This window comes from Schistocerca americana, chromosome X (genome assembly GCF_021461395.2).
Source record: "Schistocerca americana isolate TAMUIC-IGC-003095 chromosome X, iqSchAmer2.1, whole genome shotgun sequence".
Lineage (NCBI taxonomy): Eukaryota > Metazoa > Arthropoda > Insecta > Orthoptera > Acrididae > Schistocerca > Schistocerca americana.
Window position 1 is genome coordinate 504438510 of NC_060130.1, and position 16216 is coordinate 504454725.

General features: G+C 46.0%; 1 protein-coding gene across 1 annotated transcript in view; it reads right to left on the reverse strand.

Moving 5' to 3' along the window:
• Positions 1-16216, reverse strand: part of LOC124555348 — a 457917-nt gene that overhangs the window by 225924 nt on the left and 215777 nt on the right. The window lies entirely within an intron of this gene.

Below are 16216 nucleotides of genomic sequence, written 5' to 3' on the forward strand. Positions count from 1 at the left end.
GAAAATCGTTCGGAAAAGTCGTCGGCGCTCAGCTAAGAACGGCGAGAGGATATTGCCAACTCTGTTCGTATTTATGCATGGTGCGTCACAACGGAGCCGAATGATGTGGCTGGCTGATAGTGTCCTCAGCCTCTGGGCAAGGTGGATTGAGTTCCTCACAGGCGTGCGTCACCGCATTCCACGCAACAACGCACCGGACACCGTGACCGATAACCATGAACCTATGAATTTAGCTGTAGAAACGATCGCGATCGTCTTAGCAATGATCAACCCGACAATTACACTGCCTTCCACAATTTTCGAAAGTTATTCGATGCTGTATCATATCACCGAGTAATAACGAAAACACTACTACTACTGTTCTCAGTCCGTGAATTGAGGATCAGAAATTTTCATTCTTCATTTTTCTGTACCTTCCGCAAATTTCTTCACCTCACAAGGGAACCTCCCCATCGCAACCCACCTCAGATTTTGTTGTAAGTTGGTACAGTGGATAGGCCTTGAAAAACGGAACGCAGATCAATCGAGAAAACAGGAAGAAGTTGTGTGGAACTATGAAAAAAATAAGCAAAATATACAAACTGAGTAGTCCATGCGCAACATAGGCAACATCAAAGATAATCTGAGCTTCGTAGCGCCGTGGTCAGCGTGAGCAGCTGCGAGACGAGAGGTCCTTGGTTCAAGTCTTCCGTCGAGTGAAAATTTTACTTTCTTTATTTTCGCAAAGTTATGATCTGTCCGTTCGTTTATTACGTCTCTGTTCACTGTAATAAGTTTAGTGTCTGTGTTTTGCGACCGCACCGCAAAACTGTGCGATTAGTAGACGAAAGGACGTGCCTCTCCAATGGAAACCGAAAACATTCGATCGCAAGGTCATAGGTCAACCGACTCCTCCGCAGGAAAACACGTCTGATATATTCTATACGACACTGGTGACGGCATGTGCGTCACATGACAGGAATATGTTGTCGACCCACCTAACTTGTACACTTGGCGAATGGGTAAAAAGATTCTTCTACCTTGCCCGATTTAGGTTTTCTTGTGGATGTGATAATCACTCCCAGAAAAGTGATGAAAACATAACGGACGGACAGATTATAATTGTTTGAAAATAAAAAGTTAAACTTTTCACTCGAGGGAAGACTGGAACCAAGGACCCCACTCGTTTCGCAGCTGCTCACACTAACCACGGGACCACGGCGCTCCTGAGCTCCGACTATCCTTGATGCTGCCTATTTTGCGCATGGACTACTGAGTTTGTATATTTTGCTTATTTTTTTCATAGTTCCACACAACTTCTTCCTGTTTTCTAGATTGATCTGTGTTCAGTTTTTCAAGGCCTATCCACTGTGCCAACTTACAACTAAATCTGAGGGGGGTGCGATGGGGAGGTTCCCTTGTCAGAATAGGTTGTTAATTTCACATCTCGTTATGTCAGTCTGATTTGTGGTTTTGATCCGCCTAGTGTATTCCTCACAAGAACTTTAACTTCCATTAATTTCATACTGAAGGAACAATGTAAGCATAGGTGCCCAACATTTCGGTAGCTCCGTTTCTTCGTCGTCCTTCACAACAATCTTTTCTATCTTATGTTGTTGAAGACTTTTTAATTAGTAATTATTAACGAAATCTGTAGGACTCTTCTGCAACACCATGCCTCAAAATCCCGTGCTCTTCTCCGTCGCGACACCGATAATGACGTTCTCGAAAAATATAGGGCAACACTACCAACAAACCTTTTTCTGTACTGTGTGCAGTGCTGCACTTAATCTCTTTACATGATCTACCATCATCTGTTACTCCACAACCCACCTGCTTAAAGCTGGTAAATTGCTTCATATTCTCTCCAACCAGACGTAGGTTTGCAGCTACAGGAACTTCACCACACACAAGAACTCACTTTATATCTTTCTGAAAATTGTTACAGCAGATACACCAAATAGCTGCTTGTAATGAGTAATCTTTGTTTACAATTACGACAGACTGTTTCGGCTTTATCGCCATTTTCAAGTACCTGCGATTACAATTTTGGTGAGAATAGGTATGGTTGTCAATCTCACTCATATTAAAGTAGCTGTCTTGTACTCACGTCTAGATGGATGTGACGTCCACATTGCATCGTCAGTGGAATGTTTTGTAACTGTCACTGCTTTAATTATATCGTAAATGTTGTTGTCAAGATGTTAAAATTAAATGTTAATTACGACGTGACAGCAGTTTGACAGTTCCACTTTTACGACGCTATATGTGTACAAATCATCTGCACAACTTTGTGAACATATAGCGTCGTAATAGTGGAACTGTCAAACTGCTCTCACGTCGTAACTAACATTTAATTTTAACATCTTGACAACATCATTTACAATCTAATTAAACCAGTGACAGCTACAAAACAGTCCACTAACGACGCAATATGGACGTCACATCAACCTAGACGTCAGTACAAGACAGCTACTTTAATATGAATGACACTGACATCCATACCTATTCTCACCAAAATTGTTATTGCAGGTACTTGAAAATGGCGATAAATCCGAAACAATCTGCCGTAATTGTAAATAAAGACTATTCATTAGAAGCAACTATTTGGTGTATCTGACAATCATGTCGTTATCAGACATATATTACGCTGCTAGCCCTCAAGAACGAAAAAAAAATTCTGAAATTCCTTGTTCACGCCTCCTATGGTCTGTTTCCTTATTCGACTAACACTATTACATCATCTGCACAGCTAAGCATTTTTATGGTTTCTCCATGTGTAGGTCTTCATCAAGATATGAATCTTTACATTTGTTTATTGAATCCTCAATATGTATGTAGAAAAGTAACACGGAAATCCTGCATCCCTGCCGAACACCTTTTCTTCACGCTTGCAAATTTTGCATCACTGTCTTATTTTAACATTTGCTGCCTGATTCCTATAAATCTGCTGGATTATTTTTCTGTCTCAATGATCCATCTTGAAGTGCATTAAAATCTGCATAATTTTCGAGCAGTCTACATGGCCGAAATCCTTTTCTGAAACAATAAAACCTATAAACAGTTTTTTTAAGTCTGATCATTTTTCACACGATGTTCTTAAGCTAATTATTGCTTCTCTCGTTCCTCTATCTATATGTATCACTAAATTTAAGTCCCCCGCCGAGTTTTTCCGTATGTATGTATGTATAGGTTAATCTCATGAAATACTGTTGGGATTTTTATATGGTTTTCACTAATAGGTAGACTGATTCATGAGGAAGGCTTGTGTACGTAAATTATTACTGCTACGCCAGACAAGTCGTCCAGAAGTAGATGCTTAGTGCTACCCGTACGAAGCCGGTGCAGGTCGTTGAAGTTTCATAAATCCAAATACATCTTCAGCGATATTTATGAGAATACTTTTACAGATATGCGACTGGCTAGAAGAATATTTGGCCAACAGAACTCAATGCGTTGTAATAGACGGCGAATATTCGGAACTGAAGTAACATAAGGCGTGCCTCACGGAAACGTAATAGGACCCCTACCTCTACGTAAACGATTTGTCACATACGGTCAGCAGCACTATCAAATTATACACTTCCTCTAAAGGCAAAATGCTTGTTCCATATGCGACCCCAGCAGAAATGTGACAATTCCTATATCCCAAGATAGCTACACCATTACATAAAATATGCAATGAGTGTCTTCGACAACGTGGATTTGCTGCTACATGGAAGAATGCGGAATCTGTGATAAGGAAAGGTCCTAGTAAAGACCCTGCGCTGCCAAAATCGTATTGCGAATATCTCTCTTGGATGTTGTGGGCAAGACACTTGAAAAATATTATATAGGCTGTCAAAGCATCGCATTTTGCACAGAGTGAATGACAATATGGATTCCGCAAAAGAAGATCTACGGAAAACGCAATAAATAAAGTCGCTAAATTTGTCCATTTACAAGTACAGAACTTTGGCATCTCGAGGCCTTCGCTAACCAGAGATGTCCGTCGCTCTTCTCGTGCATGTGGGAGATGGACTGCCCTCGATCGGTGTGTAGTTGCCTGATGGGCTATAGTAGATACGGTTGTCAAGATTGCCCCTTCTGGTGTCACAGTGTCAGAAAATATTTCCGAGGTTTGCCAATAATGGCCAGTACGCGGCCCTGTTTTCTGAAAGGTCAATACGGAGCTCCTATTCGACACTGTGGTAGCTGGGCGCTGTGGCCTATGCCGATGACCTACCACATCTTGGTCTAATACGACAGAATGATCGAAACGGATGAGAAGTTCTGCTCGTCGTAGTTGGCCTTCTACAATGATTAAAAACACAAACTTACAGATACAGTCTGCAAGAACTAATTTTCTCCTCTTAACAGGGAAACTTCTGCGTGACGTAGTGATAAAAGATAAACGATGTCATCCTCAGCAGACAAACACCTGCTCGATATTTGTGGGTCTTCATTAATGATAGGTGGAATTCCATGTCTTGTCTCACATCGAACAAGTGATTGGTTGGCTGATTTTTGGGGAAGGGACCAAATAGCGAGGTCATTGGTCCCATCGGATTGGGGAAGGATGGGGAAGGAATTCGCCGTGCAGCCTTTGGAACACGTGACAAAGCCATAGATTTATTAAACAAATTAGTAAGCACTTGGGGAAAAAAATCGACTCTACCATATAAAGCAACCGAGATGTACCTTATTAGCTTCCTGTCGCCGATCGTGGGATATCACTCCAGCGCCTGGGCCCACAGATTCAGTCTCGTGAAGCCTGTCTAGGAAGTGTGCAAAGGAATGTCTTAAGATGTGTACTTTATCCCCGTATGACTACATCCACTAATGCCCCATTGCGATTATGGACTTTTGGCCCCCTAGATTTGCTAATTTGACAAAATGCACTCATATACACTATCTGATGAAAAGTATACCGACACCTATTAACAGCCGGCCGGGGTGGCCGAGCGGTTCTAGGCGCTACAGTCTGGAACCGTGCGACTGCTACGGTCGCGGGTTCGAATCCTGCCTCGGGCATGGATATGTGTGATGTACTTAGGTTAGTTAGGTTTAAGTAGTTCTAAGTTCTAGGAGACTGATGACCTCAGATGTTAAGCCCCAAAGTGCTCAGAGCCATTTTTTTTAACCTATTAGCAGACATAAATATGGGGTGTGTCCACCCTTCGCCTTCATCACGGCTAGAACTCTGCTGCGGACACTTTTAATGGGGTGTCTGAAAGGCTGCGAAGGAATGACAGCCAAGTCTTCCTCAAGAGCCGAAACCGGAGGTGGTGTTCCATTGGGTTCATGTAGCGACTCTGGACAGGCCAGTCCATTTCAGCAATGTTGCTGTTAGCAAACCATTGCCTCACAGACGCTGCTTTATGACAGGGTGCACTGCCATGCTGCTACAATAATTGTCTCCGAACTGCTCCTTTATATACACAGAATACAACGCTGTAAAATTTGTCCATATCCTCCCTTACTTAGTGTTTTCTTGACCGAAATAACAGGACAACACAGTAACGGCGAAAAACAGCCCCGTATTGTAACATCAGCGCCTCCGCGCGCACTAGACATGATGGGCAGGCAACGTTCTACAGACATGCACCAAACCCAAACCGTTCCATCGGATTGCCAGAGGGTATAGAGTGATTCATCACCCCAAATCACTAGTTTCCAGGCATCCACTGTTCACTGTTCAATGGCGTCACTCTTAACGACATCTTAAGCGTTGCTTGGCATTGAATACAGAAATTGTGACATGACGAGCTGCTCGCCCACTGTACCCTATTATTTTTAACTCCCTACCCTAATCCATTGTGCTAGATGGACTCGTGGTAGCCTTTGGAACTTACGAATGACTCCTTCCGCTGATTTCACGCGATTTTTTTTTACAGTTATCCTCCGTAATGCTTAACGGTCCGTGTCAGTCAGTATATAGGTCTGCCTGGTCTTCGTTTAGCTGCTGCTGTTCCTTTGCGTTCCCACTTTACAATCACATCTCCAACTGACGGCTCTGGTAGCTTTAGAAGGATTGAAATGTCACTCATGGATTTTTACTCAGGTGCCATCTAATGACCAGTCCATCTTTGAATTCACTGAGCTCTGCTGGCCGACCCAGTTTACTGTTATTGCTTCTCTACTGACAAAACAACACTCCCCACCTTCTTTTGTAATGGCGGGTCAGCCTTCCGTGACATCTAGTGGTCAATTCCGCACTACATTTAGTGTCCGGATACTTTTGATCTAATAAGAGTGCTGGTTGAAAACGCGTAAACACCATGAAGTACACAAAATAACGCCGCTTAAACTTGGCAAAGACAGTGAGATTCATTAGGAACAGAGTTTACTACATTTTTCCAAATATAAAAGAAAGTCTAAAGATCTCACGTCTTGGCCCCTACCATATATAACTCCAGCGGATAAATAAGGGACCCTCGGCCGAAGTTTTTGGTGCCATAATGGAGAAGCATGAAAGAACAGATTCTCAAGGTAAAGACAAGCACAGATTGCCACTGAAGGTAGTCAGCTGGTGATTAGAAACAAACCTAAGGAGACTATCCATGACAACCCACATATAATATCCTTATGAGGCCGTGAAATAAGCAATAAAAGCGACCCACGAGTGTGTGTGTGTGTGTGCGCGCGCAAAATCACTACAGAAAAGATAGAGGTGGTGATGGTGGTGGTGGTGGTTGCGGTATGTATAGGGTGCTTATCAGCTATGTAATTACCGCCATTACTCAACTAACTGGATAGTGTGTTTGTTTGCGAAAAGTATATACCAAAAGCAAAATATAAAATGTAACCTCAGTCACCTTGCTGTAACTCTCCCTCATTCACAGTCACTTTCAGGCAGAAAACCGAAAGACGTAAGTCTCAAGTCAGTATGTGATTAAAAACACAGACAATATCTACAAAACAGCTAACATAATGTAACAGGTAACTGTGCCTGGCTGATAAATGGCAAAATAAAAGGGGAAGCTATCACCCTGGAAACACATTAGAATGTTCGACCTCAGAAACTACTGCGAAGGTCGGACATCACACAGAATCTTAACACAAGAACCATATTCGATTCGAAAAGATAAAACGTCTTACACCTCAGCCAAATGAAACTCTAGTTTCAGATGGGCATACAGTTGCCAGTGTATTGCCTCGCCCGAGGGCCAGCTAGCTACTCAGCGATTTGGTGCTCAGTCCGTAAATCCTGATGATGTCACGTAGAGGGGTAGGAATGACAGTAGGAACTATTGTGAAATAGGCACGGGGATGTATAGGAGTGCCATTTGTCTCCACACTGGTCCAAATCTAATAGTCCAACATGTATCAGGTACGACGCACAACCAGCTCTAATTGTCCTGACAATCGACGTAATGTATATGACTAGTGTAGTGTTATAACAACACAATAACAGAGCAAACAAAATGGCAGCTCCAAAAGCGCTTTGTACAGTAGATGATGTATAATTAATGAAGGTACTGATGCATGTATATTCACAATAGGTAGGGGGAGAGTTTCTACTCATCGTCCCTGCACCCCCCCCCCCCCCCCCCCCCACCCTTCCACATGCCGCGACATCATCAGGATTTACTGACTAAGCCACAAATCGCCTACTTAGCAGACCGGCCCGGGGGCCAGTCAATCCATTGGCAAAAGTACGCAAAATAGTGACACAAATTTTTTACAGAAAAATGGAAAAACTGGTAGAAGCTGACCGCAGGAAAGATCAATTCGGGTTCCGGTGAAATCTTGGAACACGAGAGGCTATACAGACCATACGGCTTAGCTTAGAAGGCAGACTGAAGAAAGGCAAACCTACGTTTACAATATTTGTAGAAAGCTTTTGACAGTGGTGACTGGAATGGAGTCTTCAAATTTCTGAAGGTAGCAGAGGTAAAATACAGGGAACGAAGATTATTTAGAACTTGTGCAGAAACCAGACGGCAGTTATGAGTCGAAGGGCATGAAAAGGAAGCATTAGCTGAGAAGGAAGTGAGACAGGGTTGTAGCCTATTTCCGTTGTTATTCACTCTAGAGGGAAGTGTGGCGGGTACAAATTGCAGACGAGACCAAAAGATCAATACTGTAAGTAGGTTCATATGATTGTTGGTTGCAGTAGTTATTGGGAGATTAAGAGGCTTGCACAGGATAAGAGTAGCGTGGAGGGCTGCATCAAACCAGTCTTCTGACTGAAGAAGAAGAAGAAGAAGAAGAAGAAGAAGAAGAAGAAGACGACGAACACCACTACCAACACCAACAAAAGCAACTGCTATGTAATACAGTGGTGTAGTGTGGATGGGATTTAACTCTAGGTTACTAAACCCTCGTAAAATTTACGATTTCAGTAGGTACCAATTTGCGTTTCCCGTCAATTTGGTACTGTCGGTATAGGGTGTAAACCAAGACATTTTGTAGTTATTTTGCAGGCGACATACCACTGGAGGTATTATGATTGTAATTAACTAGTACATGAACCATAAATTATGTCTTCCTTTCAATAAAATATGAAGTAGTAAAATTTAAAATGGTTTAGTAACAATGTAACATTTTCCTCCCTTTAATGATCTAGAGTTAGTTAAAGTTAGTGTACGGCAGTGGGTAGCTGGTAGTAGAGGCGCGACTCGTCAGGAATGGTACACCGACAGCCGAAACATATGGCCACAACCCACAACGAGACTGAATGCCGCCTGGTAACGTTGCCGCTACGTGGTGCGGTGAGGAAAGTTATGCGAGTGGACAAGAGGCGAATGGTGAATCGACGCATTCTGCTGCTCGACCCGCTGCAGGTCGCGTCGTCGCTGTCGCTCGTCTCGCTGCCCACACGTCCTAAAATATCTGGACAGGGAAAGGAAGGCGAAGTAAAGGGGCAGTCAACAGTCCCGCTTCCTCGCCGCCATCATCGAGCACCTGGCAACTGAGGTGCTCCAGTTGGCCAGCAACGCTGTCCGTGACAAGAAGACGGAGCAGTGCTACTGCTGCCAGAAGTTCGGTCAAGTGGCCACATATTGCCAAGATGAAGTGGCGAGCACGAAATGCGCGCAAGCGCACTACACACGCGCCTGCGCCAAGACACATGACGCAGCACACACGCGACAAATTACCGCGGCTGCAGCTACATCACGACCTGGAGCCGCGAAAATAAGAAAAGGGAGAAAGGGAAGGAGGAGGAAGCAGAAGAAGAAGAAGAAGTCGCTTCCACAAGGCCGCCAAACAGATGGCTGCTAACGGTACTGACCAGGAAGCGCCGGCAGACGTCTCCCTCTCCCCCCCCCCCCATTCCATTTCATCACCGCTGGCAGAAGAGGGGTATGGGTGGGAGGGGGGGGGGGAGCGGGCCGTGCTGCTGTGAAGACTTGGCCACCGACTCAGAGTCCACGTGCCGCCGCCGATGACGCAGTGACCAGCTTCAAATCCGCCATAGCGGTGGAGAGGGCTGTCCTGAAGGCACAAGTAGACGAAGCTCACCGCCAGCTGCGGGACAGCTTGCGCGAGAGCAGAGGACAGCCAAAGAAGAGACGCCCACCATCTCCTTCCCTCCTCCCACGGTCAGAGGCGGAGGGTGGACTCCGCCACACAGATTGTTGCCTCCACGGTCGATGCAGAGATGCAGGAAGCCATGGAGGCAATCGCCAAAGAAGAGACGCCTGTACAAGCCCCAGCGGCCACGCAGCAGGCCTCTCCCGAAGCCGTCCGCGCCCGCGACGTCACTACCCGCCTGCATCCCTCTTCCACGCAAGGACAGTGTTGACAGGATCGCCACGTCTCTACGGGACGCAACCCCTCTGCCTCTGCTCAATCCCTACCCTTTCACACATCGCGACCATCCTAGGCCACCTTTCTTCTATGATCTCTACCCTTTCACCTCTGAGCAGCTGGAAACGCTACTCAAAAATCTATCCCCCTGGAAGCCACCAAGGCAGTCAACGCTGGGGTCACCTTCACCCCAGCGCAATGGGAACACAACACATGCGTCGCGGATGAGACCTATCCTGAAGAGGAATAGATTCTCCGCAACGTCAACAGAGAAGATGAAGAAACTACCACCACAGACAAACCTTCCGAGCACTCGCTATGAAGATCGTCTAGGAAGAGGAAGAAGACGAAGAAGAAGATGACTAAGACGATAAGGATCTAGGTTGCCTGCCCACCACCATTCGCCAGCCAAGCTTAATGTCAGTATCCGACTGACAGATCAGCATTCGTTTCTTGAGACACAGCAGTGAGGTTTGAAATTTGATTCAGGACATTGCCGCAAAGTCTGATCATCAGGAACTTTACGTCACCACCTCTCCTTCCATTGCCGGCGAAATACTGGCAGTGAAAGTTCATCCACCACCAGGATTCGAACCGCACAGACTTGGGTTACCTACTGCGGCAACTGAGACGGGTGCAGGTAATTGTGTATGGCTATAGACCTACTGAAGGGAGGCCCTACTCGTAACGGCGCAATCGAGTGCGGACAGAAGAGAGAAACTACAGTGTGGAGGGGGTCGGGGTCGTTGATGCGACGTGAACAGGCCCATGACGCTGCTGCCCCTTGCCAAAGAATGGAGTAGGCCCGCTGAATAGTTCAACTGAGGTTACAGTAGCCGCGAGTCAAAGACCTTCCTCAGCTCAGTGTTGTCATACAAGTGCGATTCAACGGATTCTGCACGACAATATCTACTGAGCTCTGAAGGAGCTGTCGCCGATGTTATTGCTTCGTCCACTACTGTCGCTGTTGCTTCATCCGCCGCTGCCGCTGAAGATCACTGCTACCTCCCGTTTGTCGCTGAGTCAGCACGTCCGATCGGTACGGCCGCCTCGCTGCATCTCTCTCGATTTCCTATTGGTCACTGGTTACTTGAGTGACAAGCCTGTAAGTTAGCCTGATACGGCGCAGGCTAAGCACATTAGTGCTGTTGCTGTTTAGGTTTCTTGTGGCCTCTCTTGTAGGGCCGGCGCTGATCGTGAGAAGTATGCTCTGTGTCGGCACCGGATTTCACCTTCTCCCTTCTCTCATCATTATCACACAACACCAAGACTACACTATATATGCATCCATTACACTCACTTGCAATTCACAAATACACACATGACAATTCCCAATATACACAAGGAAAGGGGTCAATATAGGCGGAGGAAGAACACCCATTCCGACAGGTGGCTGAACCCAATCCGTGAGATCTCTACCGACAACGCCATGCGACATTTACATCTTTTGCAATTACCTTCGACATCCGAAAAAAAACACAATTGTCATTTCTCTTAATAAACAAAAATCCCAAATGTTGAAGCGATGTCGGATCCACAAAAAATCATGATCCTTTCCGCAACACGTAGCCCAGTCAACGAAGACCAAAAAAGGGCAAGTAGGGGAAAAATTCGTGTAGTCGCATTTTTTGTACAGTGGCAGGGGAGAGTGTCATGAACAACACACTAAAAATTCCCCACGTATGGGATGTGAGGTTGGGGTGGGGGAACGTTTGAAGGCCATTTTTTACGTTCTTGTTGAATAACTCAAAAAGCGCGGAATCTAGCGAAAATGTTAACCATTACAAAGTTAAACTACATTAAATTTCCTGAAAGAAACGTCCTACCCATTTTTTCTCTAGAACTAATATAGTTACTGCGCTGCAGGGGATGGAGAAGTCGTAAATCATAAAAAAGCGTTTTAATCATATAAAATTAATGTCTATTGCTAGGCAGGATTCGAACCTGCGACCGTATCGGTCACGCGGATCCAGACTGAAGCGCCTAGAATCGCACGGCCACACCGGCCGGCAAGCCGTATGGCTCTGAGCACTATGAGACTCAACATCTTAGGTCATAAGTCCGCTAGAACTTAGAACTACTTAAGCCTAACTAACCTAAGGACATCACACACATCCATGCCCGAGGCAGGATTCGAACCTGCGACCGTAGCGGTCACGCGGTTCCAGACTGACGCGCCTAGAACCGCACGGCCACACAGGCCGGCCGGCAAGCCATACTCAGGGATAAATTGTGTTCTGGGGATGTGACTGGTAGCAGTGGGAGGGAGCAGGTGAGGAGAATGGAAGTGTGGGGAGAAGGCTCGTCACCAGAATGAGGTCACCTACTTACCTCATTTGTGAGTCTGCAAAACGAAGACGAGCAAGTGAGTCTCCACGCTCCGTAAACCACTACATCGCAGGAAACAACTACACGCTGTTTCACAATCATACCGACCTTTCCGCAGCACATCTTATAAATTACTGGTGACGCAGTGCGCAAACACACCTGCAGTGTGTTCATTTTCCACAAAACGCGTTGTGCACTGACTCGTCAGGGAAGTGTTTATCTTCCACAAAATGCGTTAACACGAAATAGAATACAATATTAGTTATTAATAAAACCACACATACGAAGAGGTAGATCTCCGCACACCACCTTGTACTGGTATTAGGGAAACTGATCGTTAACTCATCTTGTACGACTAATGCGGCTTTCTTCTGGGAAAGGTCAATTCCCGCACCACCAGAAATGTTCGCTCTTCTATATCCTCAACAGCATTTCCTGTCCAGTATTCTTACGTGACTAGACAAAATAACTTCACTGTGTTCATGTTCAAACAGTGAAGTGACTTTCAGTTAAATAAGTGGGTTCTTATTTGACGTAATTAAGAGTTTTTTTTACAAAATATGTTCCCGTAAACAATGGCTGAGAAGTGTTTAATGAAGATGTTAACAGATTCTGAGCGTCGTGGTGACTGGAATGACCATTCTTCCACGCAAGTGGTCACTTTAAATACAGAAAGCGTGCCTAGCTTTACGTGCAAGATGATAGCTTCAAAAACTAGCCATCAAAACGTGTTCAAGGATTTTGCAGATAAAGGTTATTTCGTCATAAATCGAACTGCTTCCCCTTGGGCAGGGGTTGGGTCAGACACGGACAGAGAGCAGACTGTAATGCGCTCCATTAAACGCACAGGTGTCTGAAACGGGGAAGAGGCATAACTGACTCCGTTCTAGCCAAGAGGGTTGCAGAATTCCTTTAAGCAATCGCCATCTGCTTGTCATTAGAGCAGTTTACTACAGTAACTTTTTGAAGTGGGGAGCAACATGCCGGCCGGAGTAGCTGAGCGGGCCTACGCGCTTCAGTCTGGAACCACGCGACCGCTACGGTCGCAGGTTCGAATCCTGCCTCGGGCATAGATGTGTGTGATGACCTTAGGTTAGTTACGTTCAAAGTCATTCTAAGTTCTAGGGAACTGATGGCCTCAGATGTTAAGTTCCATAGTGCTCAGAGCCATTTGAACCATTTTTTTGGGGCAATATGATCTACGTGTATCACGCCAAAACAGGGAAGGACAAGAATGAACAATCGCCATCTGCTTGTCATTAGAGCAGTTTACTACAGTAACTTTTTGACGTGGGGAGCAACACGCAATATGAACAAAGTGTTTACGGATGCGGCTAGTAGAGCTGCATCGAATAATCTTAACCGATTTAGCATAGTGTGAACCATTTTTGAATGAGAGGTCTCAAAATGGGATTCGACTGAGAGAAACTGTGTTTCTGGTAATAAATAAATTTAAAGAGACGAAACTAGCGGCAGCATTCCGAAGTTTAAAGAGGCAGATAAGTAATTAAGTATGTATTTTTTATTTGTTTATGTTTGGTATCAAAAATTTGGGAAAAGCAAAATCACGCCACAAGAATATTATTTGTGAAAAAACGGTGGCAGATACAAAAAACTGGACTTTAAATTGTTATTGCCCTGAAAATTTCCATATTTTTCGATATGTCATATACACTCCTGGAAATTGAAATAAGAACACCGTGAATTCATTGTCCCAGGAAGGGGAAACTTTATTGACACATTCCTGGGGTCAGATACATCACATGATCACACTGACAGAACCACAGGCACATAGACTCAGGCAACAGAGCATGCACAATGTCGGCACTAGTACAGTGTATATCCACCTTTCGCAGCAATGCAGGCTGCTATTCTCCCATGGAGACGATCGTAGAGATGCTGGATGTAGCCCTGTGGAACGGCTTGCCATGCCATTTCCACCTGGCGCCTCAGTTGGACCAGCGTTCGTGCTGGACGTGCAGACCGCGTGAGACGACGCTTCATCCAGTCCCAAACATGCTCAATGGGGGACAGATCTGGAGATCTTGCTGGCCAGGGTAGTTGACTTACACCTTCTAGAGCACGTTGGGTGGCACGGGATACATGCGGACGTGCATTGTCCTGTTGGAACAGCAAGTTCCCTTGCCGGTCTAGGAATGGTAGAACGATGGGTTCGATGACGGTTTGGATGTACCGTGCACTATTCAGTATCCCCTCGACGATCACCAGTGGTGTACGGCCAGTGTAGGAGATCGCTCCCCACACCATGATGCTGGGTGTTGGCCCTGTGTGCCTCGGTCGTATGCACTCCTGATTGTGGCGCTCACCTGCACGGCGCCAAACACGCATACGACCATCATTGGCACCAAGGCAGAAGCGACTCTCATCGCTGAAGACGACACGTCTCCATTCGTCCCTCCATTCACGCCTGTCGCGACACCACTGGAGGCGGGCTGCACGATGTTGGGGCGTGAGCGGAAGACGGCCTAACGGTGTGCGGGACCGTAGCCCAGCTTCATGGAGACGGTTGCGAATGGTCCTCGCCGATACCCCAGGAGCAACAGTGTCCCTAATTTGCTGGGAAGTGGCGGCGCGGTCCCCTACGGCACTGCGTAGGATCCTACGGTCTTGGCGTGCATCCGTGCGTCGCTGCGGTCCGGTCCCAGGTCGACGGGCACGTGCACCTTCCGCCGACCACTGGCGACAACATCGATGTACTGTGGAGACCTCACGCCCCACGTGTTGAGCAATTCGGCGGTACGTCCACCCGGCCTCCCGCAGGCCCACTATACGCCCTCGCTCAAAGTCCGTCAACTGCACATACGGTTCACGTCCACGCTGTCGCGGCATGCTACCAGTGTTAAAGACTGCGATGGAGCTCCGTATGCCACGGCAAACTGGCTGACACTGACGGCGGCGGTGCACAAATGCTGCGCAGCTAGCGCCATTCGACGGCCAACACCGCGGTTCCTGGTGTGTCCGCTGTGCCGTGCGTGTGATCATTGCTTGTACAGCCCTCTCGCAGTGTCCGGAGCAAGTATGGTGGGTCTGACACACCGGTGTCAATGTGTTCTTTTTTCCATTTCCAGGAGTGTACGTTTGTGTGTTTAGTTTTAGAATATTCGTTATTTTTGTCAAACATTGTTTTGAGTTAGGCAGTCGTTAAGAGGATGGATAGGGCGGTCATCTTTGATGACAGGACAGTTGGTTTTGAGCGACGCTAAGAGCCGGACGTGCCGCACACCTGGGGGTAGTACTGGGTTGGTAGCCATGTTCAGGGACATTATATATATATATATATAGCGACGTTCGAAGGCGATCAAGTGGAGAGCAACATAGTGATTTAGAGCAGCAGCCAGGAGTGTATTTTGTGAATTGTTAACAGACTGTAGAGTGCCGTGGCCGCGACATATGAATTTTATAGTAAAGTGTTGTCGCATCTGTTATTAACGGCCACCCTTACGTAAGAGCCCCTCAGACTGCACTGTAAGTGTTTAGAGAATATATTGAAGAGAAATAAACTACTTGTCAAATTATAGATCAACGTGACTCAATATTTTAAATTTCACCGCAATACATGCCTGCTTTGTTGTTTTATATTTTATTTCAGCTTAAAAATTGAGCTTACGACAGGTGGAAGCTGGCACCCTAAGGCGAAAAACTTAGCCAAACACAGAGACCAGCCACTTCTCTGGGCCGCTCAATTAAGCTGAGTGTAACAAATAATATACAGGGTGTTTCAAAAATGACCGGTATATTTGAAACGGCAATAAAAACTAAACGAGCAGCGATAGAAATACATCGTTTGTTGCAATATGCTGCCGGCCGAAGTGGCCGTGCGGTTAAAGGCGCTGCAGTCTGGAACCGCAAGACCGCTACGGTCGCAGGTTCGAATCCTGCCTCGGGCATGGATGTTTGTGATGTCCTTAGGTTAGTTAGGTTTAACTAGTTCTAAGTTCTAGGGGACTAATGACCTCAGCAGTTGAGTCCCATAGTGCTCAGAGCCATTTGAACCATTTGCAATATGCTTGGGACAACAGTACATTTTCAGGCAGACAAACTTTCGAAATTACAGTAGTTGCAATTTTCAACAACAGATGGCGCTACGGTCTGGGAAACTCTATAGTACGATATTTTCCACATATCCACCATGCGTAGCAATAATATGGCGTAG